This window comes from Hyperolius riggenbachi, chromosome 6 (genome assembly GCF_040937935.1).
Source record: "Hyperolius riggenbachi isolate aHypRig1 chromosome 6, aHypRig1.pri, whole genome shotgun sequence".
NCBI classification, from domain to species: domain Eukaryota; kingdom Metazoa; phylum Chordata; class Amphibia; order Anura; family Hyperoliidae; genus Hyperolius; species Hyperolius riggenbachi.
In genome coordinates, this window is record NC_090651.1 from 305131883 (window position 1) to 305158960 (window position 27078).

Sequence of the window (27078 nt, forward strand, 5' to 3'; positions counted from 1 at the left end):
CAAAGTTCCTTTGCTACGCCATTGGCTTAGGGAATCCTGTTGCTAGCCAAGCAGCAGTAATCATGTGTTGCTGCTCACAGTACAGACTTGCTACCAGTTTCTATTTGGATTGATAACATATGGTTTCTGCTGCTTGCCCAGCAGGTGGATTTTCGCAACTTTTTTTCACCTCCCATTATGACCCTGACACAATAAGCAACTGAATTCACAGCAGGGCTTAAACAATCCACAAATCTAAAATGAGCAATACATAATGTAATAGATGACTGGAGCCTAGTTTGGTTTTGGGAATATCCCATTTATTGCACTGTGGTAAATAGTACAGGCTTATAGCCAAGCACAGTGTTTTGGGGTGGTCTCCCCAGTTCCCTACAAACATGACAAAGCACCATACTTAAATAGCTAAAAATACACCCTCCTAAGGGCTGGCCTCAAGTTACATCACAATGGTGGGAAATAACTAAATTAACCTTCCACACAACAGGAAACATTTCAGACCATGGGCTTGATTCACTAAGACAAATAGCATGCCTTATCAGAGTTAACGCGCCTTGTCAGAAATAACACGCCAGCTAGTCAGGTAAATATGGCTACTAGAGGCACTTTCCTCCTCTCATCCGATAAATTAGTGTTGTTTGGAAGGCTCTTGAGGGTCACCAGTGAGGTCTCAGACATGTGCCATGTGCATAGCAGTCACAATTTATGTTCTTACCTCAATAGAGGATGATCCAGAGACTCCTCCTCACCACTCCTCTGCTGTACCCTCTGCAAAGCCGCTTGCCGCAACCTGCGCATGTGCTGTAGCACAACTGTCAGGTGTCAGCGGAAAAACCAAGCGCATGTGCAAGCCATCTGCACCTGTAGCACAGACCCAACTTTTCCCACCAAAGCCCGGGAGAGTCCATGCTACCAGGCCTGGACTTACATCACAGGAGCCTATAGGCACAGATGTCCTGGCACCCTAGACTTCACCCTCCACGAATCTACAAACCCCCGCTGAATGCAACACAAGTGTGCTTGCTGGCCCAGCTGTCACTACTCCTCTACTTCCATTACCTGTCATGGTAGCTACAGGTGTCCCTTAGTATTAGGTAGTCACAGGTACCCTCAGTATTAAGTAGCTAGTGGTGCCCCCTACTGAAGGGAGATCTCATCAGTGGAATGCTGAGAGCTGGGTGAGTAACCTCATTTTGGATCAGCTCAAGACCCTGCATAAGGAAGGTGGGAGGCACTAGGGGAGGGGATCGAGCCGCCTTTCCATCATCAGGCGCCTGTAGGCATGTGCCTACAGTGCCTTATGGTAAATCGGGCCCTGCAAGCTACTGTGCTGGCACAGTGTGGCGGTGCTTTAAAGGGTCCTTGTGGCTGAAGACGGGGGAAACCTCAGAAGGATGCAGAGGCATCCTTAAAGTAAGTATCTGACTCCACCCCTCCCCAAAACCTCACAGGTTTACAATAGCATGCCATTGAGCGTTACTAGCCATCATATCAACCCTCCCTAGGGCCTGCTGGGCAGAAATGCTGTATGATAGAAAGCTCAATTCTCATGTATTTTTAGATGGTGTATTTTCATTTTTTAGAACAATATTCTAACTATGAATGATGCCAAAATCAGAGTTGAAGTACAGCTTTCATTTTGAATTCTAGAGTTGAGCTTTAATTGCAAAATGCTTATGTTTAATTGCAACACCCATTTCATTAACACCATCACATTTATACATGTTTATGTTACTCGTCCAATATTTACACAGTTCTGGGTAAGATAGATTTTACGCATTCTCCCCACAGGCTCATCCGCCATACATCAGGCAACATCACTGTTTCAAAGAGGTAAAGGTCAAGCTATTGATTGAAGAGCCAAAGGTAGTATTGAGATTGTCTAAGGTAACTAGGTGACCATTCAGGTTGCACTGAAGTCAGATCAGCGGGAAGGAAAAGAGATATCATATAGATTACATTAATTTTAATGAAAAGCAACCTGGCACACATACACATTTCCCCCTCTTTTCATTGAAATCCAGGCAGGGTTTGACTCATTGTAATGTCAGCAAGCAAGAAACTTTAAAGATCTGTTTCATCCTTACTGACCTCCTCACACCATCAGAGAACTGCCTGTAGAATGGAGGCTGGAGAATTCAGTCTGCAAGCCAATTATATCTTCTACCCATCACACACAGAGTCAGGATAATGCTATGAGCAGATATTCAGCAAGGGAGATACATGGAGAGCTGGTGAGGTCAATCTCTGCCTCCCACTTAAGGTGTGTTGCAACTCTTCTCATATAAACAACACCAGCAGCTGATCACAATGGCAGCTATCCACACTCAGAAGACAAAGAATAGCCACAAGAAGGAATGTGTAACCAACACTGATCACTAATTGCTAGAGAGAATAAAGATGGGGATTATGCACCTGAGATATGCAACCTGTGCTTCTGTAGCATCTGTAGCACTACAAGTTGCAGTATCCCCCATAACAGTTCAACCAGAAGTCCCTGGAGTCCTAGACATGCTAGCACAAGTAGTGGCACAACGCCTGGGCATCCACCGGTTGCTTATCATGTACATATAATATAAATACACTAAGCCCAAACAGTACATCCGATCTACATTTCAAGAATACAACTCAGACAAGCAGACTTATTGAGGCAGTGAAAAAAACAGAGGTGGTGGATTTTAACAGCAGTTCACAGATCACACCAATCAGATTTCAACTTTTATCTGTTTGGAGCCGTGGAAACATTGAAAGTGGATTTCTGATTGGCTGCTTTGGGTTATTGCACTCTACACCTTATTAAATAAGTCTGATGGTGTACCAAGGCACACCCAGCAGCAGATATAACTGAGTAAACACACACTGCCATATTAGCTACAGGCAGTTTTTTAATTCTTGTATAAAAAAAAATAGAATAACATTAACACACACACAGCCCATCTACTTCTCATAAACGAACCTGTAAGATCACAATTGTGCTTTGCAAGGCACTGATTGATGTGTGACATGCCTGATGGAGATCTGTACATTATAGATAAGCCACCTTGAAGTGCCAGTGTGTCTCTTAGGCAACCTCATGAGAAAAACAGTGTGCACATCATCATCATCACAAAGACTTTCCATCACATCACACTGTAAGCAGAAGTGCTAGGAAGTGAAAACAGCCTGTGTTACCTTTTATCTCTTGCCCACAAGTTCCTTCTTCCTCCCTCCTCTGAGACAGACAGTCAAGCAAGGGCAGGAAATAAATTGTCTCTAGAGAACGGTGTTGAGGTGGTCCTGGTCCAGCACTCCCGGCTCCTGAACCTCGCCTTTGTATCGCTGGAGGTAGCTGTCCACAAGCACAGGGTGCTGAAATGATCACTGAGCGCAAACGGAGTTGTTTGGCTAAGGTGGAGCCCCAGCGAGCCTGGGAGGTGGAGACAAACACATACACAGCCAGGAATCTTCTTTATCAGAAGGACTCTTCCATCTGCCTGTCAGAGGCGGGGTACTGAAAATGAATGAAGCTTTCAAGACACTGATGCAAACTGTTGCTAACAACTTCTCTGCACTGGCTGTGTTGCTTACTGTATACTGTGTACACCGTGTACCTCTACATGGCATCCAGCCTAGAAGTGGCCACACACTGTACGGTTTTTTTATTTCTTTTTTTACATTTCTTTTCAGTTCAAGAATTACAATCAATTTTTCTGTTTGATTGCAATGCCTGGTACACACAATACAATTTTCCATCAGATTGACAGTCAACGCTATTATTTCCGACAGGTCCGACCTGATTTCCCATCATTTTTCTGATCGATTTTGTATAGAAGTGATCAGAAAGTCGATCAGAAAAATGATTGGAAATCAGATCTGTTGGAAATAATCAATTTGAACATCAATCTGATGGAAAATCACATCGCGTGTAACAGGCATTGCATTTGAAAGATTTGACCAATGTACCACACACCTGTGTTCAATTTTTCCCCACTTATGACGAAAAAAGATTCAAAACAAAAAAAAATGCTTGGATCTACACATTAACACACCATTCAACTTTCATAACTATCGATCAGAAAAATCCACCACTCCTGTTCTGCTTCTATCGGGGGGAAAAAATGGATATTCGATCACATTTCTCAAAGGAACAAAAAGCTTTTGATTTTTCTGTACAACCGATTTTTATCAAATTGCCATTAAATTGGATCATTTTATTGTATTGTGTGTGGCCACCTTAGGTCTAACCTGTCTGAATCAGGCCCATACCAACAACACCTATAGCCTACATCACCATTAAAGGACAACTGAAGAGAGAAGAATATGGAGGCTGCCATATTTATTTCCTTTTAAGCAATACCAGTTGCCTGACAGCCCTGCTAGTCTATTTGGCTGCAGTAGTGTCTGAATAATACCAGAAACAAGAATGCAGCTAATCTTGTCGGATCTGACATTAATGTCCGAAACACCTGATCTGCTGCATGATTGTTCAGGGTCTATGGCTAAAAGTATTAGAGGCAGAGGATCAGCAGGACAGCCAGGCAACTGGTATTGCTTAAAGAGAACCGGAGGTGGGATTTAATTATGTTGCCCCATGGTGTGCCTCCAAGACCCCCCTGCCCGCTGCTATACCCTCCGCAGTGTTAGCGACACACAGCGTGTCGCCAGCACAATGTTTACCTATGCGGTGTCAGTCAACGCCGCTCCCCCGCCTCCTCTTTATCGGCGCTACCCGCCCGCGTCCATTCCCTCCAATCAGCGGGAGGGAAGGGACACGGGCAGGTAGCGACGATACAGAGGAGGCGGGGAAGCGGCGCTGACAGACACGGCATAGGTAAACATTGTGCTGGCGACACGCTGTGTGTCGCTAGCACTGCGGAGGGTATAGCAGCAGGCAGGGGGGTCCTGGAGGCACACCATGGGGCAACAGAGGCTGGTGTTAGTGTGCACAACCAGCCTCTGTGCCCCACTAACATAATTAAATCCCACCTCGGGTTCTCTTTAAAAGGAAATAAATATGGCAGTCTCCATATCTCTCTCACTTCAGTAGTCCTTTAATGCCTCTCTGAGTGAGCACAAGTATTTTTAGACTGGTAGAAAATAAAACAATAGTACTGTAGAGGGTTGCTGGTGTTTTTCTTTTGGTAAGAACTGCATGTGAACAGCAGATTTCGGGGCTTCCTTTAAAAATAAAACATAACAGTTGGACTCCATTCTCCCCTGCTGCCTCAACATATGATTAATAAATTACATCCAACGCGCATGGCAATTAGTGGGAGGGAATAAAGTGAAGACTTCCTCGCAATTAAATGGATGACATTTAAATTATAATGAAGGCTGCCCAAGTGTCAGAGCAGCAGGAAGGGGCGTCCTCCCTTCTCCACTGAAGAAAGAAGTGGATGGCTCAAAATGTTCATTATGTCTACAGTAGGATGGCACCGTTCTAGGCATGTTGTCTGTTATTAAGAACTTGGATTGGAAAGTCTTTATCAGCCATGAAAATGCATTGCTTCTTTTTATATCTCACGTTAGCCTACTACAATCACCTGTTCTCCTTTCTAAAGACCAGCAGTTCACGTGATGTTATCAATGTAAATATACATCAATGAACAAAAAAAAATGTGCTTGACCTACATAGCAAGGAGATTTACATAGTACAGTGTGCTTGGATACAGAAAAACAGATTATTCCTGCTGCTTCTCATGCATAACTAACCCCTCCCCGGTTACTGTATAGGTTCTGTATCACGCTACTGTTGTTAAGGAGATAAGCTCCAATGCAAATATATCATCAGATGCTTTCATTGTTAGCATCGTCTGACTGGTGACACCTTGCACGAGAAAGTATGCACCGTCTTCTCTGCTTGGCTGTAGCACTGGAGATTTCTCTGCCAGCGTGCGCCCTCTACAGGTCGATGCACGTCATGCAAAAACATTCTGACAGGTTGTTCAACGGTGCTGCTTGTGTTCAGTGATGTCCATGACAAGCAAGGCTGCGAACAAACACACCTATGCATAATGCTCAATTAAGTGGGCGATGATCTGCTAATTGGAAATGTCTGCAGCTTGTCATGTTTCCTAGAAGAACTTCACATCTTCTTGTCCCCGTTATAGAGTAGCCATGAGAGAATTTCTCAAATGAAACTTGGTCAGAGAGGAGTGCTACCATCACCTCCTTCCGGCCTCATTCACACCTAAAATCGAAAACACAAGCATTTTGCATTTTTGTGCGCTTTCTTCTCCCCCTCCCGGGGCTCCACTGCACGATGCGTTTCTGGTAAAAGCGCTTTTCCAGAGCTGTTTTGCAATTCACTCCCTGATGCAACTCAGGTAGTGAACTCTTTGACCCGGAAAATAATAAATGCAATGTATTTATTCTCAAAAACGCAATCGCCGCATAAAGCGTTTTTGTGAGCGTTTATCGCTTTTGCTATACCTTCCATTATAGTAAGAACGCCCCAAAAATGGTACAGGCACCGCTTTGCTGAATGCACAGCGCACTGATGTAAACCTTCTCATAGAGATTCATTGCACCATCATTTTGTGGGCGATTTAAAAAATCGCCTGCGCTTGAAAAAAGGTTGAAAATGCCCCTAGTGTGAACGAGCCCTCCATGTCCATACCTCGCTCATGCCTACACCACACAATGCTTTATACCAGTGGTCTCAAACTCAATGATGTTAAGGGCCAAAATCCAAAACATAGTCTAAGTCACGGGCCATATTGCTTATTAAAATTTAACATTGAGGGCTCGTTTCCACTATTGCGGTGCAGAATCGCCTGGATTCCACCGCTGTTGAAATTCCATGAAATAGCATGCGGATGCAAATTTTTGCGCGTTTTTTGCCGCGAATTCGCATGCGAATTCGCATAGGTGAGGGTATATGCGAAATTAACCATGTCACTGCCTGTCTGAATTACATTGGTACCTATGCGAATTCGCATGCGAATTCGCATGAAAATTCGCATACCATAGCCGCATGCGAATTTCCTATTAAATACATTAGCGGCGATTCGCATGCATTCCACTCGCAGGCGAATTCGTTGGCTCTTTTGTGCGTTTTTTTACCGCTGAAAAAAACGCACCTCAACAACGCTACAGTGGAAACAGGCCCATCCACTTGCATTACATGTGCGAATCTGCATGCGTTGGACGCATGCAGATTCGCGATAGTGGAAACGAGCCCTGAGGGTCCTAAACTAAGTGGCGTAACTATAACGACCTTGGGGTGCTCCACCCCTTCTGCAGAGTAGAAGTTTAATATTTACCTTCTCCAGGTTGCCTCCGATCTTCCTGATAGCCTTTGTGCTCTATCCTGCATACCTCTGGCTCCAAATGCATGTCATGTTATCAGAAGCTGGACGTATTGAAGCACAGAGTGTTCAGCTGCTGTGGAGAAGAGAAAAGATCCAGGGCAGGTTCTAGACTTTTTGCTGCCTGAGGCACACTTGTGAGGATGCTCCACCCCCTTTCCATGCCATGTAATATTTCTGCTTCATTTAATGTGCTCAGTCAGCAATGCAGCAACCTAAAACATGACATGAAACATGACTGCAGCTCAACACAATAACACGCTGGCAGGCTGGCTGCGAGTCGGTGACAAACAAACTGCTCACATTCAGCCACTCCATTCCTCCTCAGTCAGGACAGCAGTGCCACCTCCTCCCTTCTGCTGTGCAAGTCAGAGGAAACACTGCTGCTCTCCTGCCTCCCCCCTCCTCTCTCACTGTCAGATTCCTCACACAGTACAGCAAGCTGCTTTTTCCTAATAATGATCTCTTCCTCTAGCTCGCTCTTTTCTCTCTTCTCCTCCTACTCTGATTGCATGCTGTTAGAGTAAACACAGTACAAACATGCTTCCCCTGTAATCTTTGCGCCTGATGCAAGTGTTGCACCTTGCTTCATGAAAGAACCGGCCCTGAAAGGATCCATCGCAGTGTTGGAGCAAGTAAATATAGCACTGCTCTGCTGCACTACTCTACAAGGTGGGGTGAGGGTGTGTGTATATGTGTGTGTGTGTGGGGGGGGGGGGGTGAGGGTGTGTGTATATGTATGTGTGTGTGGGGTGAGGGTGTGTGTGTGTGTGTGTGTGGTGGGGGAAGTGGATAGGTGTGTGTTTTACTAGCCACACAGGGGGTGTTGGAAACTAGGACGGGGCTCATGCTAATATTGCTTGTGGGTCCTGTAGGTTGTTGCTGCATCCAGGCTCAAACTGACTAGTTTCAACCAGAACCACTGTCACCGGAAAGCAGTGTGTGGCTGTTCTTTCACTGCTTACAATGATGCACACTTGAAGCTCTCAATGGCCACATAAAATGGAATGGAGGGCTGCATTGGGCCTTGTGTTTTTGCACCTGTGCTTTATATCTGGGGGGCCGGGGGGGGGGGGGGGAGAGGGGGGTACATCTTCACAATGTATTGCTTTACGCACCAAAAAGTTTGACCCCCCCAAATATGCATTTAATTTTACTGTAACAACAAGGTCTAATTTGTATCTCTACTAGTTTTGAGTTTCCAGCTAAAGGAAAACTCTAGCCTAGTGTTTGTCTAAAGAGGAGCTTGAACTTCATCCCAGGATTGAACTTCATCCCAGTCAGTAGCTGATACCCCCTTTCTCATGGAACCTTTATCTTTTCTTGAATATATCATCAGGGATGTCTGTATGGCTGACATTGTGGTGAAACCCCTCCCACAGTGTGATGTCAGGGCCATGGTCCTGATAGTTTCCTACCTCTTTGTATTGTGAGAAATGACAGCTGTTCCCAACTGCCAAACAAACAGTATTACCCTCTGTGCATTATATATATATATATATATATATATACAATATATATATATATATATACACAGTGTATATGTATATATATATATATATATATATATATATATATATATATATATATATATATATATATATATACAGTGTATATATATATATATATATATATAGATATATACAGTGTATATATATATATATATATATATATATATATATATATATATATATATATATATATATATATATATATATATATATATATGCGCCTGGTAGATCGAACAACTTGAATAACTTCTCACTTTGTAATGAATTGATTTTCTTCTCTATTTACTGAACTACTATAGTTCAGTGAAGTTCCTTTTAAAGTGGAATAAAACTCTGGCATAACATTCAATAAAAATGTGTTTTACTACTTTTTATTGCCCATTCAGTTACCATATTTGCTTTTGTGCACAAGTAATAGTGCCCATTTATAAATTACAAGGTCCCGAAGTGCAGTTTATCTGCTCTGAAAGCTGCCATTGCAGTGTATACATATATTTTAATAAATAAATACTGCAGCTATCTAGTGATAATTTCTCATCTGTCTCTGCTTGTCAGCTCCAGCTTGTCAGTTTCAGTTCCGTGGCTGGCTGTAACTAATTGTTGTAATAGACGAATGTAAACACCTCTTTGGATGCAAATCATAAGCTGAACGAGCTTACCACTGCAGAATAAAGTGCTGTGTTTAACTGTGTGAATGCTGTTCTGCTACAAAAAAATGTGATAGTCGGTTTTAGGGGTTGGTTTACATTTGTTTTAAAAACGTATCCGTGGCTCTGTTTTTTTGGCCCAGACCAAAACCGGAGCCATGAATACCAATGTTAAAAATAGCGGCCGTCTTCACACACTTCAAACAAGGATCCGTTTTGAAAAACTCAACCGAGAGTCCGGACTTGTCGAGATTTTACGGATACATGGAGGGGTAGCGAAAGGCAATACAAAAATGGATCTCCATCTACACAGGCTATTTTGCACACAGAAAACGGAGGGAGATCCGGATTGCCTACTGCCTGCTCCTCCCCTCAACGTCACCCCCATAGGTGCTCCCAGGTAGCCTGAGGAGGTAGCAGCCAGGAAGTGGGGCTGCAGGCACGGTGGCGCCCCTCCTCCCTCACCCGATCCAGCCATCACAGTCTGGCCCAGTCCAAAGTCACTTGGATCCTTAGCCTGCTTCCAGCCATTGTAACAAGATAATCAATGTTATTCATTTTTCCTGGCAGTGATTTTCTGTTGTGGCTGATCGATGTATACAAATAAAGCAGCTTTTACTACTCTTTTTCTGTAATAGTTTTATAACTATCCCATTGGCCCTTTTGCTGTGGCTAAATAATCGGTGATGACAATCTCACGATTTGGATGATAGCGATCATGTAAATGCTTCCCAATCAATTCCTTTTCTTGTGTCAAAATCATCGCTTTGTAGTATCATTTATGTCACATGACCTTTATTTACAGGTTGAGACGTCTACCATACCCAGCAAATAGCCCTGTGCTATTGATTTCCTTTCTTTTGCATGGACAGCAAGTTAAGAGTCTCTGTGATGATACCGTGCAGGATAAATAGGTCAGGAATTACATAAATCAAAACATTAAACAAATGCCTGATTAAAGCAATTCACAAGTATAACCTTATTGGAGGAGGTAAATATGTAAAACATAACTTTTAATAAATATGTTAAAACCATAGTTGCTAACTAAAAGTCCTATGGTGATTGGAAATGCAATGGGTAGGGAGTATAAATACGGGAAATATCTCCTTATTTAGTTGCTCACTAGGATATTTCCCTAAACCTCACTGCTATGCAAATGTACACTACCACACAGAATCCTACGTGTTTCACCCCCTCAAAGGGGAGCTTTGTCAGCTGTGATAAAGGTGCCCAGCCAACGTTGGCCGCTGACTAAGCCGACAGGCTGCCATAATTATGTGATATATGTATTGAATGGTGTTTTATATGTAAATTTGAACCTTAGCACTATAGCACTGGGCACTTTTTCACCCCTGACGAAGCTCCCCTTTGAGGGAGTGGAACATACGGTTATACTTGTGAATTGTAAATAAAAACATAACAGAAGTCAGCAGTTTTTATATGTCATGGTGGGCTAGAGTACTCACCACTCACTATCTACCTGCTGCTCCTTGTCTTCGCGGTCCCTTCCGCTCCCATTTTTTGACACCCCCCACCCCCCCCCCCCCCCCCCCCCCCCCACCTGCTGGTGAGGTGAACAAGTGATTCTGAACTGGGCATGAGCAAGTTCAGAACTGTGCATGTCCAGTGAAAGAAAGTGTTTGTGCACTTATTTTTTCTTTTGTACATGTGCAATTTCTTTTACTGGGCATGTGCGGCTGGGAACTCACTCATGCCAAGTTCAGATTCGCTCATGCATGACCCTGGACACCTCCAAATTATTCAACTTCTGAGATACTTTAACACAGGAGATAGAGCGAGAGAAAAAGAATCTGGGAAAGCAACCAATGGTGTGTATATATGTCCTAGATTTCTTTAATCTGCATAGCTGTTCCAATCCACTGAGATTTTATCTGCATGGCTGTTCCAATCCGCTGAGATTTTATCTGCATGGCTGTTCCAATCCGCTGAGATTTTATCTGCATGGCTGTTCCAATCCGCTGAGATTTTATCTGCATGGCTGTTCCAATCCGCTATGTGATTTTACTAAAACTTGGAGTGCAAATAGTATTTAATGCACCCTGGAATTTCAGCAGCAGCAGCAGGGTGAGCCATCATTCAGCTCACCCTGCATCCAACTGCCCGGCAGGGTAATAATATGTATGCAATGGACCACCAGGGAAGCTTTATGGGTATGTGGAGACCACTAGACCACCAGGGAATACTGTGGGCGGACCACTAGATTACCAAGGACTACTGTAAGTGGGGGGTTAAATCACTAGACAACCAGGGAAGCTATAATGGGATGAGGAGACCACTAGACCACCTAGGAATACTGTGGGGGGACCACTAGATCAGGGGAGGAAATATATGATTGAAAAAAAAACAGATGGTTAATTAATTTATTTATTTCATTTTAGCTTTATGTTATATGCTGATCTAATATTTTAATATTTAATAGTGCATTTTGGTGTATTGTGCTATTGAGTGTTTACATTGTTTATCTTTTTCAGACACTGCTTTATTTGATCTGAGGAAGTGAACTGTGCTCCGCGAAACACAAAATCGTTTTTGTGTCTGATTATGTAAAATGTCTTTCTTATATTGGCTTTGCCCCTTTTTCTTAGAGGTAAGACATTTTATGTTTATTACATCCATGATTCATGATTATTCTTTAGGACGCCTTCTCCCTCCCAGTGATATTGCTAACAGCCCCATAGCTATTAGTGGTTGTTCTCAATTGTTTGTTTTGTGTACCCAAACAATCGTTTTTTCTGGAGTGCGACCCATACATTTGAAGACAAAGAGCCTGAGTGGGGATGAGATTTCCTCGCTGGTTTAATATACTGTGGTTGTTGGTCTTGCAACCCACCTTTGTGAGTACCTCATCACTTTGTATTTATCCAGAACTTGACATTAATATACTACACCATAAGGGGCTCCTGGTCTCTGTCTGTGTTTTTCCTGTATCCGTAGGAAGTCTTGGGACTCCTCTGGACTACACACCTCCCAACAGTGAGAATGGTTCCATAGGGATACATTATACACAGCACTTTGCTTAACGCCAGCGATCTGCAAAGCACAGAAATACTGCAGAAAAGTGTCCCAGTGTGAACCAGTCCTTAGGCCCGGTTCACATTAGCGTTTAGCAGAATGGAAGCGGAACGTATACTGTACAAACGGTCCAGTATGCGATATAGATCCAATGTTAACCAATGGACCCGCTCACATCCATCCGTTTGTACGAATCCGTTGTCCGTTCCGCTCAACGGACAAAAAAATTCTACAAGACCTATTTTTCTGAACTGCTGTGCCCAGCGGAACGGAAACGGAAGGTTTTGCAGCTGCATAGGAACAAATAGAAAACTGACAGTTACAGCACACTGGCCTCAATTTACTAAGCTTAACTCTTGTCTCTAATAACTCTTCAGAGCTGTTTTACAGTTATCACCATGGTGATATAATTGTGAAAACTGTAAAACAGCTCTGAAGAGTTATTAAAGACAGGAGTTAAAGGGGAACTGAATAGAGAGGTATATGGAGGCTGTCCTGTTTATTTCCTTTTAATCAATACCAGTTGCCTGGCAGCTCTGCTGATCCTCTGCCTCTAATACTATTAGCCATAGCCCCTGAACAAGAATACAGCAGATCAGGTGTTTCAGTGGTTCAGACTTATAAGTCTGATCTGACAAGACTAGCTGCATGCTTGTTTCTGGTTTTATTCAGATACTACTGCAGAGAAATAGACCAGCAGAGCTGCCAGGCAACTGGTATTGATTAAAAGGAAATAAACATGACAGCCTCCATATACCTCTCTCTTCAGTTCCCCTTTAAGGTTAGTGAATTGAGGCCACTGGCTGTAAAAACTGACAGTATTTACCTGATCCTGATGGTCGGATCCGCACGGCCGGCTCCCCCAAAAAAACGAATGTGAACTGGGCCTTAGGCCCAGCAATATACAAGAAAAAGTGAAAAGAATTAGTTTTTCTTAGGGGAATTTCTTATAAAAAAATTGACACAGCTGCAGAGTGTAATAAGAACAATTTTATTTAATGTTATAAAGCGAAGTACCGGTATGACTCCTCAGATCATGTTTTCTTCTCATGCTTTGATCTGAGTCAGAATATAAGATTTTTCCATGCCAGCCTGAGAGAGGGCAGAGCAGTGAGCGGAAGGCAGGTTGCCCCAGGGATCTTCTGGACCCATCATGGCCCCTGGTTCATGGCAGCGAGCTATAACGCCAAGGACTGTGATGTAAACCAGAATCCCTGATGGAGATTTACTGCTCCGCACTGCCTGTCTACAACACTCAACATCTAGATTCTTTATTTATTCTGCCAATGGCACAACACATCTCAGGCCTGGACAACAAACGTTCTCCGACCTATAAATATCCCAAAAATAAATAAGTATATCAATAAAAAGCTGTGGTAACCCTTAAAGTGGAACTGTAGTGAAAAGGGGGGAAAATAAATGAAAACATTGCAAAGTGAGAAGTTAAAAAATAGAAGAGAGATAAAGAAATGATTGATATTAATTTAGTCCATATTGTTTGCTCCACAATGAGCCTGCATGTCATCATCTTTACTGCTGGCAGACCTGAAAAAAGACAGACAGCACCAACTGCCATTATCTATAACCACACCCCCTAACAATGCAACAGGCTAAAAGGTTTTTGGTTTTTTTTTAGATTTACACATGCCTAAAGGTAGTTACTGGTTGATTGGCAGTTGAAAACAGCTATCATTTCCCACAAGGGAACAAGGTTCACAGACAGGAAACTGTCAGGACCATGGTCATGTGTCACACTGTGGGAGGGGTTTCACCACAATATCAGCCGTAGAGACCCCCCTGATGATCTACTCAAGAAAAGCAAATATTTTTCACGGGAAATGGGGTATCGACTATTGATTGGGGTATTGGCTATTGAAATTCAAACCTTGTTTACATTTCCTCTTTAACAGACAGGATTTGTTTTTTTTCTCCTCATTTGTCTGGCCTCTCCCAGCCAATGACAACTGAGGGCTGATTGGTTGCCCCAGGTTACCACAGACCAGTGCATTGGTTTATGCCTAATTAAGCCCACTAACCACTAACATGTGTGTGGAAATATTTGTAGATTACAGGCAAAGATGAGAAATATATATATTTTTTTAATGGGGGGGGGGGGGGTTATTTTCCTAGAAATATAGCAGTACAGTAGAGAGACAGTTATCTGGAGCTCAACTAACCAGCAGTCTCAACCAACCAGCACAACTGTCCACCAGTAGTCATCTCCGCCAGTAGTCACAGGGGTGAAGGCCAACTTCTTGGGTGGTTTGTGGGCTCTGCTGTACTTAAAGACTGGATTCCATGGCTCCCTCAAGGTTAATATACTTTCAATTGCTGCATCTTAACATTTACAGTATCCCTGAACTGAGAGGAGGTTTGCTTGCTGTTAGCAACATTTTGTGTTCAGTGCTGTGACATACAGTGGGTTGCAAAAGTATTCGGCCCCCTTGAAGTTACTGCCACAAACATGCATCAATTTTATTGGAATTCCATGTGAAAAACCAATACAAAGTGGTGTACATGTGAGAAGTAGATCGAAAATCATACATCATTCCAAACATTTTTTTACAAATAAATAACTGCAAAGTGGGGTGTGCATAATTATTCGGCCCCCTGACTCAATACTTTGTAGAACCACCTTTTGCTGCAATTACAGCTGCCAGTCTTTTAGGGTATGTCTCTACCAGCTTTGCACATCTAGAGACTGAAATCCTTGCCTATTCTTCTTTGCAAAACAGCTCCAGCTCAGTCAGATTAGATGGACAGCGTTTGTGAACAGCAGTTTTCAGATCTTGCCACAGATTCTCGATTAGATTTAGATCTGGACTTTGATTGGGCCATTCTAACACATAGATATGTTTTATTTTAAACCATTCCATTGTTGCCCTGGCTTTATGTTTAGGGTCATTGCCCTGCTGGAAGGTGAACCTCCGCCCCAGTCTCAAGTCTTCTGCAGTCTCCAAGAGGTTTTCTTCCAAGTTTGCCCTGTATTTGGCTCTATCCATCTTCCCATCAACTCTGACCAGCTTCCCTGTCCCTGCTGAAGAGATGCACCCCCCGAGCATGATGCTGCCACCACCATATTTGACAGTGGGGATGGTGTGTTCAGAGTGATGTGCAGTGTTAGTTTTCTGCCACACATAGTGTTTTGCATTTTGGCCAAAAAGTTCCATTTTGGTCTCATCTGACCAGAGCACCTTCTTCCACATGGTTGCTGTGTCCCCCACATGGCTTGTGGCAAACTACAAACGGGACTTCTTATGCTTTCTGTTAACAATGCCTTTCTTCTTGCCACTCTTCCATAAAGGCCAACTTTGTACAGTGCATGACTAACAGTTGTCCTATGGACAGAGTCTCCCACCTGAGCTGTAGATCTCTGCAGCTCGTCTAGAGTCACCATGGGCCTCTTGACTGCATTTCTGATCAGTGCTCTCCTTGTTCGGCCTGTGAGTTTAGGTGGATGGCCTTGTCTTGGTAGGTTTACAGTTGTGCCATACTCCATCCATTTCTGAATGATCGCTTGAACAGTGCTCCCTGGGATGTTCAAGGCTTTGGAAATCTTTTTGTAGACTAAGCCTTCTTTACATTTCTCAATAACTTGATCCCTGACCTGTCTTGTGTGTTCTTTGGACTTCCCGGTGTTTTTGCTCCCAATATTCTCTTAGACAACCTCTGAGGCCCTCACAGAGCAGCTGTATTTGTACTGACATTAGATTACACATAGGTGCACTCTATTTAGTCATTAGCACTCATCAGGCAATGTCTATAGGCAACTGACTGCACTCAGATCAAAGGGGGCCAAATAATTATGCACACACCACTTTGCAGTTATTTATTTGGAAAAAAATGTTTGGAATCATGTATGATTTTCATTCCACTTCTCATGTGTACACCACTTTGTGTTGGTCTTTCATGTGGAATTCCAATAAAATTGAGTCATGTTTGTGGCAGTAATATGACAAAATGTGGAAAACTTCAAGGGGGCCGAATACTTTTGCAACCCACTGTATGTCACAGCACCATCTGCTCAGTCTAGTGCCTCCTGTAGTCCCAAGACAAAATCTTTAACTGACTGACGAGAATGTTGAACATGGGCGGGTAGGAAGTGGAAGTTATCCTCCCTAGGAATGCCCCCGATCACGCCCACTTATGCTAACTCCTCATGCTCCCATCTTGCCGTAATTAATAACCTAAAAAAAAAAAAAAAAAAAACACTGCATAAATCACCTACTCCAGGTTTCCATTGCTGTCTCTTCCATCCTGTCAGCAAGTTTAGCTTACTAAACAGCTGTCCGGCCTTTGTCACCATCACCGCTGCTCACCACTGTATTGTCCAGCCCAGCTGCAATAAAGCAGTTTTAGGCCCAGTGCACACCGAGCGGTTTTTGATGCGATCCGCCGGCCGCATCCGCCTGTCAAACCGCTCAGTTAATATATCTCAATGAGGATTGTAGCAAACCGCAAACGTGCCTCCTGCTGAAAAAAAAACGCAAACCGCTCTGAAAAACGCTACTTCAGAGCGGTTTGCCAGGCGTTTTTGTTACAGAAGCTGTTCAGTACAGCTTTTACTGTAACAATTTGTGTAATCTGCTACACAAAAACTCAGCCAAAACCGCTAGGCATGTTTAGAAATCCACTCTAAACATGCCTAGAATCGAAATGAAATCTGCTCCTAAAACCGCTAGCATTTTGCAGATTTGCTAGCGGTTTTGGTGTGCACTGGGCCTTAGGAAGTAGTGCCTCACTTTCCTCTCCATTATTGGATACTTTTGAGAAGGATTGGAGCATCAGCTTCAAGTCAGCCCCTTTACTGGACATAAGTACATGATGTTAGTCTTGCATCTGATTCGGAGCAAATTCCCACAGCCGAGTTCTACAATCTAGTGAAAAGCCTTCTGGAAGAATGATTAGTAGCAAGGGATGAGAGGGCAAATTAATATTAGTACTTGTGAAATGAAATACTCAAAAAGCACATAGGGGTGTAGTGAGTGCTGTTTATGTGCAAGACCATATTTCTGCAAAGGCTATGTAGGCCATGACCTAGGGCAACACAAAAGGAAGCTTCAGAGGCTGTGCATGGCAGGGATAAGCTGCTGCACATAAGATAATACACTTAGTGGGCAAAAAAATTATGTAAACTAAAATTAGAGACACCCTTTAATAACTAGTTGGTCCACCCTTAGTTCTGATCACAGCCGATATTCTTCTTGGAATGGACTCAACAAAATGCTGATACTGTTGCTGAGGAATGTTGGCCCATGGTGACATAATGGCAGCTCCACGTTGGGTCAGATTGGTTGGTGATGTTTCCAAGCTTTGAAATGATCTTTCAACTTCGACCTACAAATGCTCAATAGGATTGAGGTCAGAGAACTGATTGATGTTCTTCAAACCAATTTGAGACCAATCAAGCACGGTGGCAAGGGTCCACAACAGGCGTCTTTTCCTATTTTCAAGTACGCTATAGATTAGCACGGCCACTCGGCACTCAGTAGATTCTCTTAGGTAAAAAGGAACTTCACCTGCATCTGTAACATTGAAAAAGTGAATTTCACCCCAAATAGCACCTGTATAGTCAGGGCCGGCCCGCTCATGAGGCGGGGTGAAACTTTTGCCTCAGGCGGCAAATTTGTAGGGGCGGCATCCGCCCATCGGTGGGTGTGGGGAGCCGGCCGCCCAGCTGGAGGGGTAGCGGGCAGGACGGGGGTATTGGGCCTAGCGGCGGGGATGGGGGTCGGACCCCCCCCCCTCCCTCGCCTGGGTCCCCCGTCCTCCGCTCCCCTCCAGCCTTAAATAGATAAGAAGCGCAACTCGTAAGAGGCAGTGGGCGGGGAGGACTCACCTCTTCCTCGCTCGATCCAGCGTGCGCTCCACTGATGTCACTTCCTGCAATGCCGCCCACTGTATTGTAAGTGGACGGCGCTGCAGGAAGGGACGTCAGTGGAGCGCACGCTGGATCGAGCGAGGAAGAGGTGAGTCCTCCCCGCCCACTGCCTCTTACGAGTTGCGCTTCTTATCTATTTAAGGCTGGAGGGGAGCGGAGGACGGGCGACCCAGGCGAGGGAGGGGGGGTCCAACCCCCCTCCCCGCCGCTAGGCCCAATACCCCCGCCCTGCCCGCTACCCCTCCAGCTCGGCGGCGGCAGCAATCATTTTTTCCTCAGGCGGCAAAAAGTCTAGGGCCGGCCCTGTGTATAGTGGCCTGGAACGTAAGCTGAAGGACATGCAGCCGGTGACTCATAGACAGAAAACAACTTGAAGATACACTGCACAGCAAGGGAGCCCGGGCACTTGTCACTGGAAGCGCTCTTATTCTATCTTCATGCCACATACATTGTACATACATCAGACAAGTAGGTAAATCAAACCTGAATCAGTGGAGGTGCATGGGGCATGGGTGACCAGGGGGATGGTTGGACGGCACTACAGCCGTTTCACACCTGACTGGTGCTTGTTCATGTGCTTAGTCCTGTGTGTACTAAGGACGTGAACAAGGACCAGTCAAGTGTGAAACGGCTGTAGTGCCGTCCAACCATCCCCCTGGTCACCCATGCCCCATTCACCTCCTCTGATTCAGGTTTGATTTACCTACTTGTCTGATGTATGTACAATGTATGTGGCATGAAGATAAAATAAAAGCGCTTCCAGTGACAAGTGTCCGGTCTCCCTTGCTGTGCAGTGTGTCTTTTCCTATTTTTCTGTGGTACCAAAGGCCCTCTAGATGCTGCTAAAGCCAGGTCCGTCTTGTTGTAAGATGAGATATGCTTTGTGATGCACCTGCATTTAATTCAGATGTAATTTTTTGTGTTGTTGCGCTACTAATGCTGTTGACTATGTGTGCTACTCGCCTTTCACTTCTCTCGTTCGCCAGTCTTTTTTTTCTCAACTGACTCTCTGTAAACACCCAAGATACTGTTGGGCGAGAAAATCCTAAAATAGTCATTGTTTCAGAGATGCAAGTACAAGCTCTTCTTGCACCGACAATCATCCCTAGTTCAAAGTCACTTAAATCTTACATCCTACCCATTTTGACATTAACTTCCATGATAACTACATCGTCCGAAGCTTAACATTCCTTATATACAAGCAACTCTGTGTGGTCGCGTCACCCTACGTCATTGTTGCACTGGTTTACTTTAAAATAAGGGTTGTCTTTAATTGTTTGGCCACTCAGTGTACGTGCAGAAACGGTGATTTATACAGAATAGCAGGGGGTTGCAACGCACAGAGGGGTGGATTGCAAAACAAACAAACAAACTTGGCTTATGGGTGGGGGGAAGATTCTAAATATGGCCCAGTTTGTATGGACAGTTTTAGCTACGTGATATATACAGTGTATCAAAATTCTTAAAGCGGGATTGTCACCATAAAAATCAAATTTCAATAGCAACTGGTCTGAGTGTATTAAGTGATAAAGATGCTAATCCTGAATACAAATCTTTCAATACTTTTTCTGCTGTTATGGTTTGGAGTTATCACATACCTTAGGAGCGCTGGCCCTTTAACTGCAATTGCCTGGCAAAACAGTTGCATGCTGGGGGTCTTTTTATCTATAATATATTCCTCCTTTTCTCTTTATCCCCCCCCCCCCTCCTTCTAATGATGTAAGATAGTGCACTTCCTAGTATAGACCTCAGTGGGAGTGTCTGAAGACTCTGGGAGGAGGGCGGGTAACAAATACACAACTAGCAAGAGGAGAAAAAAGAGTGAGGGAGGAAATTATGTCAGGATTAGCTTCATTCAAAGGTAACCAAGATGGAAACGGTTTAGAATAGAATTCTCTGCGTTTCCTTTATAAAATCCACAGGAATCATAACGTGGACAGTGCAATACATCTGTTATGTAATTAGAACTAGTATGTATCTACTTATAATATGTGTTTTTTATTTCTAGGTAAGCATGGGTGTCACTTGTTCTTTAAAGTTTTTAAATTAATGTACCTTACAACTAAATACTGAATAATGTTTTTCCCCCCATATTTATTTCGCATTCAGCTTCAACTTTTTCTGTCTTAGCCACATAGGCAGCTCTGTGATACTCCCCAGACTTGGCTTGTTAAGTTCACTGCAGAGGAACTTCCCACAAATCACTGTATAAATGAGTTCCTTCCCACTCAGGGATTAGTCAGAGTCTGGCTCAACTGCATCATGGTAAATCCATTTACCTGGCTTCTCTGCTCAACCACAACCATTGTTCTATTGGGAAGAGAGAGAAGGGCAGAGAATCTGCTTACTCTATGATCAGTAGAGGAGCGCAGATGCTATGATACATTTAAGTAGACTGTTGCCTGTGGGCTGTATTCATCAAAAAGAACAAACCATTGGGTTTACATTTCACCTCTGTGGGGGAGGATAGGGTGACTGATCAGTAAACAGTGTTTACTGATGTGATGGTAAAGATGACTCATCTGTCTATACAGATAACAAATCATTTCTGTTTTAGTCTTAAACTAAAACTCCAGGCTAAAATAGTTTTCTCTTTGTATAGTAGTCTCTAGCGATGCCTGTCCCCATTAATACCATATGATACAATTACACTCTGATGGCTCTGGTGAACCACCCATCTTTTTGCTGGGGCTCCACCCATCTGACACAATGCAAGAGGAACTAGAAATAGGAGGTGCTAGCACTGGTCAGACAAACCCTACACTCCGCCCGTCTCTGTCAATCATTGATACAAAAAATGCAACTCAGCTCCCAAGTAGTGCTGCACACAGCAGCCATAGTGAGAAAGTTAAAATGACAAAGGATCATAAGAAATCAGCAAAATACAGGTTACTAATGTATTTCTTTATTTATTGATAATGACCACAACGGTTTCACTGATACTTCAGTACACTGTCTGTTCATATAATTTACAAGGGTTAACTGGAGCTAACCTGTTAGATGTTCTTGTTGATGTGGAATTTCCCATATACTTAGCGTCCACTGACACTGTACTGTCACCAAAAGAAATCACCTCGTTGGTAAAGCACATTTCAGAATTAAAAGGCATCTCCTCTGAAACCCAGACTAGAGAGCAGGATGATATACTGACATCTGGCACCATGCTACTTTGTGTGCTGAAGAAGGGGCGGGGGGGTATTGGGGCTGATGGTGGAATAGGGAATGCACTTATTTTTGGGGGACGGATGGTGGCTGCATTTGATATGGGAGAGTATGGCGGCTGCACTTGTTATGGGAGGACATGGCGGCTGTACTTGTTATGGGAGGACATGGCGGCTGTACTTGTTATGGGAGGACATGGTGGCTGCACTTGTTATGGGAGAGTATGGCGGCTGCACTTGTTATGGGAGGACATGGTGGCTGTACTTGTTATGGGAGGACATGGCGGCTGTACTTGTTATGGGAGGGAATGGTGGCTGCACTTGTTATGGGAGGGAATGGCAGCTGCACTTGTTATGGGAGGACATGGTGGCTGTACTTGTTATGGAAGGGAATGGCAGCTGCACTTGCTATGGAGAATAGTGGCTGTACTTGTTATGGGAGGGCATGGCGGCTGCACTTGTTATGGGAGGGAATGGCAGCTGCACTTGTTATGGGGGGACATGGTGGCTGCACTTGTTATGGGGGGACATGGTGGCTGCACTTGTTATGGGAAGGAACGGCAGCTGAGCTTGCTATGGGGAATGGTGGCTGCACTTGCTGTGGGAGGGAATGGCGGCTGCACTTGCTATGGAGAATAGTTGCTGTACTTGGGTTGGGAGGGCATGGTGGCTGCACTTGTTATGGGAGGGAATGGCAGCTGCACTTGTTATGGGAGGACATGGTGGCTGCACTTGTTATGGGGGGACATGGTGGCTGCACTTGTTATGGGAGGGAATGGCAGCTGCACTTGTTATGGGAGGACATGGTGGCTGCACTTGTTATGGGAAGGAACGGCAGCTGAGCTTGCTATGGGGAATGGTGGCTGCACTTGCTATGGGAGGGAATGGCGGCTGCACTTGCTATGGAGAATAGTTGCTGTACTTGGGTTGGGAGGGCATGGTGGCTGCACTTGTTATGGGAGGGAATGGCGGCTGCACTTGTTATGGGAGGGAATGGCGGCTGCACTTGTTATGGGAGGGAATGGCGGCTGCACTTGTTATGGGAGGGCATGGTGTCTGCACTTGTTATGGGAGGGAATGGCAGCTGCACTTGCAATGGGGGGGGGGAGATATGGTGGCAGCACTTGTTATGGGAGCAGGGCCGGCCCGCCCATGAGGCGGGGTGAGGTGGGTTCCTCAGGCGGCAGGAAGTGGAGGGGCGGCACCAGATGACGTGGCTGTGATAGCGGGGGGAGCCAGAGCCGCGGTGAGGGCAGCCCGACCTCTCCCTCCCTCTCCCCGGGCCGCTCTCCATGCTCCCCCCTCGGACTTTAGGCAGCAGAGTTAGCGCGCAGGGAAGCGCTGCTGTACACAGCTGTTACTCACCTCCCTGGATCCGATCGCCGCTCCCGCCCTGCTGGTCTCCTCTCTGCAATGTAGCCGCTGCTGATACACACGCTGTTTCCTGTTTACACAGGAAGCAGCCGCGTGTGTATCAGCCGGCTAGGCAGAGAGGAGACCAGCAGGGCGAGAGCGGCGATCGGATCCAGGGAGGTAACAGCTGTGTACAGCAGCGCTTTCCTGCGCGCTAACTCTGCTGCCTAAAGTCCGAGGGGGGAGCATGGAGGGCGGCCCGGGGAGAGGGAGGGAGAGGTCGGGCTGCCCTCACTGCGGCTCTGGCTCCCCCCTCCGCCATTATGAGGGGGCACCTACCTACCTAACCTATACTGGGCAAGCTACCTATCTATCCTATACTGGGGGGCACCTACCTAATCTAACCTATACTGGGGGAAGCTACCTAACTATCCTATACTGGGGGGCACCTACCTAATCTAACCTGTACTGGGGGCAGCTACCTATCTATCCTATACTGGGGGGCACCTACCTAATCTAACCTGTACTGGGGGCAGCTACCTATCTATCCTATACTGGGGGGCACCTACCTAATCTAACCTATACTGGGGGCCAGCTACCTATCTATCCTATACTGGGGGGCAGCTACCTATCTAACCTATTTTGGGGGGCAGCTACCTATCTAACCTATACTGGGGGGCAGCTACCTATCTAACCTATGCTGGGGGGCAGCTACCTATCTATCCTATACTGGGGGGCACCTACCTAATCTAACCTGTACTGGGGGCAGCTACCTATCTATCCTATACTGGGGGGCACCTACCTAATCTAACCTGTACTGGGGGGCAGCTACCTATCTAACCTATGCTGGGGGGCAGCTACCTGTCTAACCTATGCTGGGGGCAGCTACCTATCTAATCTATACTGGGGGCAGCTACCTAATCTAACCTGTACTGGGGGCACCTACCTAATCTAACCTATACTGAAGGGCAGCGACCTAATCTAACCTATACTGGGGGGAAGCTACCTATCTAACCTATACTGGGGGCACTTATCTAACCTGTATTGGGGGCACCTACCTACCTAGCTAGCCTATACAGGTGGCAACTATACTGGCTACCTATACTGGGGGCACCTACCTAACTAACCTATACTGGGGGTACCTACCTATCTAACCTATGCTGGGGGCAACTATACTGGCTACCTATATTGGAGGCACCTACCTAGCTAACCTGTACTGGGGGCACCTACTTATCTAACTTATACCGGGGCGGGGGGGTGCCTGCCTATCTAACATATACTGGGGGCAACTATACTGGCTACCTATACTGGAGGCAACTACCTGGCTAACCTATACTGGAGGCAACTTTACTGGCTCACCCATGCCTGTCCACCTATACTCGGGGGGGACCTATAGCTGGCTACCTATACGGGGGGGGGCGCAATTTTTACACCCTCGCCCTGGGTGCACTGTTGTCGCCGGCCTCCGAGTCCGACGACTCCGAGCTCTGCAGCCTCTCCTGTCTCCTCCAAGGCTGCACGCTGGTGACGCTGCCTAGTGCCTAAGCCTGTTGATTTGATGGCGGCGGCTGCCGCCCGCTCTGCTGCCCTGGCTGCGGCTGATTGTCATGGTCAGTCACTGAGCAGCGAGCCGACGTGACCGTGACGATGATGATGATGAGGCTGGCTGGCTGCCGCCGGCCGCTGCTCACTGGCCCGGCGCGAGATCCCTCAGATCCGAGATGGAGCATGCCCGCCGCAGACCGCAGCCGTCTGTCCCCTGCCAGTGCAGGAGGCATGCTGGCTGGATGCCCGCCCTTCGCCGCCGCCAGACCCGGAGGGAGACCCAATCCCTGGTGAGTCAGTCACTCACTTTGCTGCGTCACTCAGGCTTTCCTTCACGGACACCGTCGGTTGTGTGGGGGATGTAATGTTATCTAGAAATATTGGGGGGAGGGGGGGCGCCTTTACGATCTTTGCCTCAGGCAGCAGAAAGTCCAGGACCGGCCCTGTATGGGAGGACATGGCTGCACTTATTATGGGAGGGCATGGTCAGCGCCGGACCTCCCATGACACAGCCTGAAACACCTGCATCAGGTGGCATCAACCTGGGAGGCGTGGCGTGACTGGGGTGCGGGCTTGGAGATCGGGGTGCCAGGATCTCTTGTCCCCCCTGCAGAGTGGAGTGCAGCGGTGCGGTTTGTAATTAACTCACCTGCTTGCTCACTTCAGCAGCCGGCTCATCTCTACTTCCTGTTCCCCTGCATGACGTGTGATTACATGCCGCCTTTTTACAGTCCCTGGCAAGGCAGATTAAAGGAGCAGTCTGTGAAAGCACCTCCAGCCTGCTGGATATTGAATCTTAGTTGCCCTTATTCCCATACTTAGTGCTGCCTCTGTTGATATTATGAATTCTCCATCAGCATGTGTAATAATCACCTTCTCAGTCAAGCGGAAATAGATGAAGAAAAATCCTACTGAAAGTATTTGGATTTATTTTAATATAGTTATTCTGCATATGCATTTTTACTTTAAATAGGAGACATGTGCCCAAATGGCTGCCATAAATCTAATTTTACCACAGACGTGACAGGCCTTGCTATATAGGGTATGCATACATGCACTACTGAACAGCCAAAACAGCATTGAAGGCTTTAAAGGACAACTGTAGAAAGCGGGATATGGAGAATGCCATATTTATTTCCTTTGTAGCAATACTAGCTGCCTGGCTATCCTGCTGATCCTCTGCCTCTAATACTTTTAGCCATAGACCCTGAACAAGCATGCAGCACATCGGGTGTTTCTGACATTATTGTCAGATCTGACAAGATTAGCTGCATGCTAATATGGCAACCACAATATTCCTCTGACTTCAGGTTCTCTTTAAAGGGAACCTGTATGGAGTAAAATTATTTAAAATAAACACATGAGGTGACTTCAAATGAACATTACATAGTTACCTTGCCATCAGTTCCTCTCAGAAGCTCACCATTTTCTTCTGACAATAATCCCTTCCAGTTCTGACAACATTTTGTCAGAACTGAAATATATCAGTTGCTGTCAGTTATTTATCAGTTGCTGTCAGTTATAGTTGAGAGGACAACTGATGTGCCAAGTAATGTCTATGTTTCTCTATTCCTCAAGTGGGCAATGTTACAGTTTAACAGTGCGCTGACCAGGAAGCTGTTATGGGGTAATGACCATTTTCAAAATGGAGGACGGAGAATTCCTTTGATCACAATGAACAAACAAGACGTGGGAGAGGAGATAGTGAGTGAGGAGTAGACTACACGGGGGTAAGTATGACTTGTGTATGTTTATTTTTTACTTTTAATTTTCAGTTCAGGTTTTCTTTAAGGCTTTTTCACTCAGGGAGTGTACCACAATAAGCTGGAGTAGTGGGGGTGTCAGTTATAGCTGAGAGGACAGCTGGAATGCAATGATGTGTCAGCTTGTTAACTTGTACAGAGCCATAATAATCCAACATGCATACAGACTGTTTTGGATTGTTTGATCCTAATCAGTGCATTCCAGCATGTTCTGGAGGTGTATTTAGCTTCTAGGGGCAACAATGGTTAATTTGCATATATTCAGTAGGGATGCAGTGGGAGACATCTCAAGCTCACTCCAACCTGAATTATCGCAAATTCTTACTGTTTTAAGAAAGCAAACTCTTGTTTCCCTTGGTATTTTAGGAAGGGGGCTTTTAGGACCATTGTAGCCCCTCACACACTCCAATGAGTTCTGGGTCACCATGAGCTTGCTGGTTAGTCTGTACCTCTCGGTGTTACAAGCCCTACTCCATAGAGCCAAATTAATCCATGCCATGCACTGATAAGGATCAAACAATCTGAAATAGTCTGTATGCATGTTGGATTATTATGGCTCTGTACAAATTAGTGATGGGTCGTTCGCGAACGAGCAGGCTCTAAGAGCCGGCTCTTTGCTGCGAACGACAAGAGCCGGTTCTCAGTTTTGAAATAGCCGATGCCTCAGCTGCCCCACACAGCTCTAATTTGCTGTGTAATAAAGGGCGCTGAGGCATGCTGGGAGATGTAGTCCTCTTCTTGCAGCTTGTAGGAGTGTATGGGGCGTAGAGCAGAGCAGTAGCAGGAGGGATTGCCGCAGTCAGAGAAGCAGTCTGGAGTTGTCATGGAGATGGAGTCGGGGGTTTTACTCCGATTCTGAGTGGTGTCGAGTGATATTTAATGAAGAGCCGATTCAGAG

The 27078-nt window shown here is 45.3% G+C and overlaps 1 protein-coding gene across 2 annotated transcripts in view; it reads right to left on the reverse strand.

Moving 5' to 3' along the window:
- Positions 1 to 3409, reverse strand: part of LOC137522827 (synaptotagmin-1-like) — a 304083-nt gene extending 300674 nt beyond the window's left edge. The window contains exon 1 of one of the 2 annotated variants that reach the window (XM_068242935.1): positions 3169 to 3409. The gene's annotated coding sequence lies outside the window, so the exon portion shown is untranslated. Of the gene's footprint in view, positions 1 to 2088; positions 2110 to 3168 lie in introns of those variants that run through there. The other variant, XM_068242939.1, reaches the window with a different exon arrangement.
- Positions 3410 to 27078: the final 23669 nt, after the last annotated feature.